This window comes from Giraffa tippelskirchi, chromosome 6 (assembly GCF_054371585.1).
Source record: "Giraffa tippelskirchi isolate mGirTip1 chromosome 6, T2T-mGirTip1v1.2.pri, whole genome shotgun sequence".
In the NCBI taxonomy this organism is placed as follows: Eukaryota; Metazoa; Chordata; class Mammalia; order Artiodactyla; family Giraffidae; genus Giraffa; species Giraffa tippelskirchi.
The window spans coordinates 62,574,919-62,579,743 of NC_137280.1; the positions used below are offsets into that span (position 1 = coordinate 62,574,919).

At 42.7% G+C, this 4,825-nt stretch overlaps 1 non-coding gene across 1 annotated transcript; it reads right to left on the reverse strand.

Annotated features, from left to right (window-relative positions):
- Positions 1-814: 814 nt before the first annotated feature.
- On the reverse strand, positions 815-921 carry LOC145511751 (U6 spliceosomal RNA). The gene has a single exon (XR_014058132.1). It is a non-coding gene; the product is annotated as a U6 spliceosomal RNA (small nuclear RNA).
- Positions 922-4,825: the final 3,904 nt, after the last annotated feature.

The window sequence follows — 4,825 nt, forward strand, 5'->3', positions numbered from 1 at the left end:
TTTCTGTCACAAGTATTCATCTCTGTTATTGTAGCAGAAAGCAGCCCAGACACTACGTAAATGAATGAGTGTGGCTGTGTGACAATAAAACTTTATTTATAAGTCTGGCTGGTGGAGGGTCAGATTTGACCTTCGGGTCATACTTTGCCTACTCCTGTTTTAAATTCTTAATTTAAAAAAGCCTGTTCTCTTTTCTTCAACTCATTTTTTGATGAGCAGGGGATACTTTTCTCCAATGGTTTCACCACAAATCAATACTAATCCCAGTACTTGTGTTATTATTTCTCTCATATATTCTGGAAATTTTCAGGTTTTTTCCCCCCCCAATAGAAAGTCCCCATTGCACTGCTAAATGTTCCTGGCTGCACAATCAGTCTGGGAAGTAGAATTCTATTGCGCTTCAGCCTTCAAAAATCTGTTTTTCAGAATCTTTACACTTTTTAATTCACCCTGATCTTTCTGTACTTTGAAGGCCCATTTTGATTGAAGCAGTGCAACTGTTTCTTAGGTTATAAATTTCAAATCATGTTCAGGATCTTCAAGATAGCACTGTATCCTGCTTCTATACTGGTCCCAGATGTCCCCTGATGCTTTATCTGTGGTGATGAAATTTGCTGTCATTCAACATTACCGTTATCTGCTCTCCCACTTGACAGGCTGTGTAGCTTTTAGAAAGTTTTGTGAAGAAGAATTATATAGGCTTTCAAATAGTTACAGGTATCAAGGAAGAAACCACAGTTTATCACACCTAAAACATCAAAGTTCCACAGAAAGTTTTTTCTTTTTTTTTTTCTTTAATTTTTTTTTTATTCTTTTTTTTTTGGAACGCTTCACGAATTTGCGTGTCATCCTTGCGCAGGGGCCATGCTAATCTTCTCTGTATCGTTCCAATTTTAGTATATGTGCTGCCGAAGCGAGCACTCTTTTTTAATATATATAATGGTTTTCTATTTAATTAAGGGTTTCCCCAATGGCTCAGCAGTAAAGAATCCACCTGCCAGTACAGGAGACACAAGGAGACAGAGGTTCGATCACTGGGTCAGGTAGCTCCCCTGGAGGAAGAAATGGCAACCCATTCTAGTATTCTTGTCTGGAAAATCACAGGGACAGAGGAACCTGGCAGGCGACAGTCCATGGGGTCGCAAAGAGTTGGACACAACTGAATGACTGAGCACATTTAATTAAAGTGGATGTTTGCAAGCAGATTTGTTTCCACCTCCCTTTTGAATGCATTTGAGTTCCACCTTTGATGCAAGTGGGATCTTAGTTCCTAGACCAGGGATCGAACCCATGACCCCTTCAGAGGTAGCACGGAATCTTAACCACTGGACTGCCAGGGAAATCCCTATACATAGTTCTTCCCACCTCAGAATATTTTATGTATCTTTTTTTTTTTCTTTTTTTTGCACAGTTTTTTTTTGTTTTTTAATTGAAGTATAAATGCTTCACGGGCCTCCCTGGTGGCTCAGCAGTAAAGAAGCCGCCTGAAATGCAAGAGCCATAGGAGACTTGGGTTCTGTCACTGGGTCGGGAAGATCCCCTGGAGAAGGAAATGCCAACCCACTCCAATATTCTTGCCTGGAGAGTTCCATTCCAGAGGAGCCTGGTGGGATACAGTCTATTAGGTCACAAAGAGTTGGACACGACTAAAGCGACTTAGCACAGCACAGCACATAAATGCTTTTACAATGTTGTGTCAGTTTCTTAAAACATTTTTTAATTAAAAAAAATTTTTGCTGAGAGAGGCCAAGTGATGGTAGCAATTTAAAAAAAGCATGATGGCACAATAGGAGGGACAACACCTAGGCCTGTTCAAATGTCATCATCCATTGACTTGTGTCCATATGATCATAGTTTTTATTGCTGTGGTGATGAAAAATTAGGTTAATACTGTCATGGACCAAGTAAGACTATGATGTGCAGTTCACAATTTGGAACTGATTTTGTATAACAACGACAAGAAAATATTTACTGTTATTGGGTATTTACTTTGAGCCAGGAACTGTACCAGACTACATGGATTATCTCATTCAATCCATTCAATCCTTGAGACAGCCCTACCAGACAGGCACTTTGTTCCCACTGAGCCGTGCCTGGGAGACGTTATGTACCTTGCTGAAGACCACAGAGTTAGCATCTGTGAAGCTAGTATGTATGTTCCTGATGGGCACAATTTTCTGTTGAAAAATGTCATTGGGGGAGAGAGTAAGGGGTGAAGGACAGGGAAACTTCAATTCTAATATTTATTATTTTTTTAAGTTTTAAGTCTTTTTTTTTTAATCAGTCTTTTTTTCCTGTTTATTTATTTTTGGCTGTGCTGTCTTTGTTGCTTCACGTGGACTTTCTCTAGTTGCAGTGAGCTCCTCTTGTTGAGGAGCAGGGGCTCTGGAGCGCACACTTCAGTAGTTGCGGCACATGGGCTTTGTTGCCACGAGACATGTGGGGTCTTCCTGGACCAGGGAATGAACTTGTGTCCCTTGCATTTGCAGGCAGCTTCTTAACCACTGGACCACCATTTTTTATTTATTTATTTTGACTGCACTGAGTCTCAGTTGCAGCACTCAAGGATCTAGTTCCCCGACCAGAGATTGAACCCTGGCCCCTTGCTTTGGGAGTTTGAAGTCCTAACCACTGGACCACCAAGGAAGTCCCAAACCTCAACTCGAAATAAACTCTTCACTATATCCTGTAGCCTAACCCCTTGTTATGCTCTGAATTGGCCACTTCTTCTGCAAAGATTAAATAAACCCGAGGAGAAAGTTCCAACTGGGTTGCGGGGTTGAAGGATTGGCAGGAGCAGGAATAGAATCAGTTATCCCCCAGTGAAGCTGAGAAAAGGGTGGCTAAGAGAGGGGAAGACATTGGAAATGCTGTTGGGAATGTTGCAGATTGGTCAAGATTTGGGCAAGCCAAGATTTAGAAAGATTTTGCCAAGATTTAGAAAGTTGGCTTATTTAGATTTATTTAGTAGGGTAATCACCCATGTTTGGATGTGTATCGTGTCTTCAGTGGGAAGAGAACACCTAGGAAAGATGCTCTAAGAGTGTATTAGTCAGGGTTCTGCAGGAAAAAAATCATTAGGACATATATTGATACAGAGAAAGAGAGATTAATTAAAAGGGATCGGCTTATAGATATGGAAGCTGTGAAGGCCCACCATCTCCAATCTGCAAGCGGGAGGCCCAAGATAGCTGTTTGTTCGAGTCTAAAAGCAGGTCTAAAAAGACCTGAGAACCACAGAGCCAACAGAATAAATCATGGTCTGAGTCTGAAGGATTAAGAACCAGGCATGCTGAGGTCTGAGGGCAAAAGAAGATAGAATCTCAGCTCAAGCAAAATCACTCTTCCTTTGCTATTTTGTTCTATTCAGACTCTGCACAGATTGGATGGTGCCCTCCTGCATTGATGCAGGTGATCTTCTTAATCTACTGATTTAAGTGCTGATCTGAGAAACACCTTCCCAGACACACCACAAACGATGTTTTATCAGCTCTCTGGGCATTCCTTAGCCCACTGCAGTAAAACCATCTGCATCCACTCTGCTTAGTAGACAAGAAACTCAACACTGAGAGAGGTAAAGTGATTTGTCCAAGGTCACACAGCTAAAAGAGGCAGAATCAGTATTGAAAGACAATGCAGAAGAGATCCTGGTGATTGGCAGGCATGGATCCCATCCGATTCTTTACTGACTAGTGACTGGCCAGGGTGTGGCCAGACTTGGGTTGACTGAGGTGAAGTGAGTAGGAGGTAATGACCTTTGTTTCCTTAGCACTGGGTTTAACATGCCTTAGTTTCACTACCGGTAATTAAGAGCAGTAACTGCTTAGACCTGGATTGTTAAAAAGCACTTTGACACCTGTCATTACATTTAATCCAGGCAAATCTGTGATGCAGGTCTATTTATTGTTCCCTTTTTACAGATGAAGAAGCTGAGGCAGGAGTTCCTTCCAGGTCCATGTTTCTGTTGAAACAGAAATATCTCAGAGTTGAGATATTTGAGCCAGGCCCAAACAAAAAAGACAAATACATTTGTCAAATATATATATATATATATTTTGCCACCCCACATATCATGTTGGATCTTAGTTCCCCAACCAGGGAATGAACCCACATCCCTTGCATTGGAAGCACAGAGTCTTAACCACTGGATCACCGATGAAGTCCCTCAAATATGTTTGAGAGCTGTAATCTGAGGTCAAATGCCTGTGTTGAAACCCTGGTCCTCCCACTTCCCAACTCTATGGCTGGAGGAGAGATAAGGGGAGAGGACAGGATTTGGGAAGAGGGGAGACGACTTTCCAGGCAGAGAGAGGGGTCCTGCCTAAAACGGGCCACTGGTTAAGAAGAAGGGTCTTCGAACCATTTATTTGCACTTGACCTTGCTTTTTATTAACTTGGGATACATCAAATGTGGTCAGTTAAACCCATCACTCAGGGTGGTGGTGGTGAGCCTCAAATGAAAGAAAAGAGCTTAGCCTAGTGCGCAGCTGAGTCTGAGCCCCACAACATGAAGGAGTGGTCAGTGTTGGGGTTGAAATAGGGGAGGGTAGTAGAAGCTGGCCTGGGTGACAGTTAGTTTGAAGCTGTTGGTGCCTGGGGCCCTGATGTGTCTCAGGGGCTCTTGGACAGGAGTGACTGAACTACAGATGTCCCTTCAGAAGCCATACCTGGGCTGAAATCACTGAGCCTGGGATCCACCGTCTGAATGGTCGCCATGACTAAGGATTCTCTTCTGGAGACCCTGGACACAGCACTCCTGGAGTTCCTTTCTTTTACTCTCTTCTCCTGCAGGCATCTTCATGGGCTTTATTCACTCCTGGCAGGA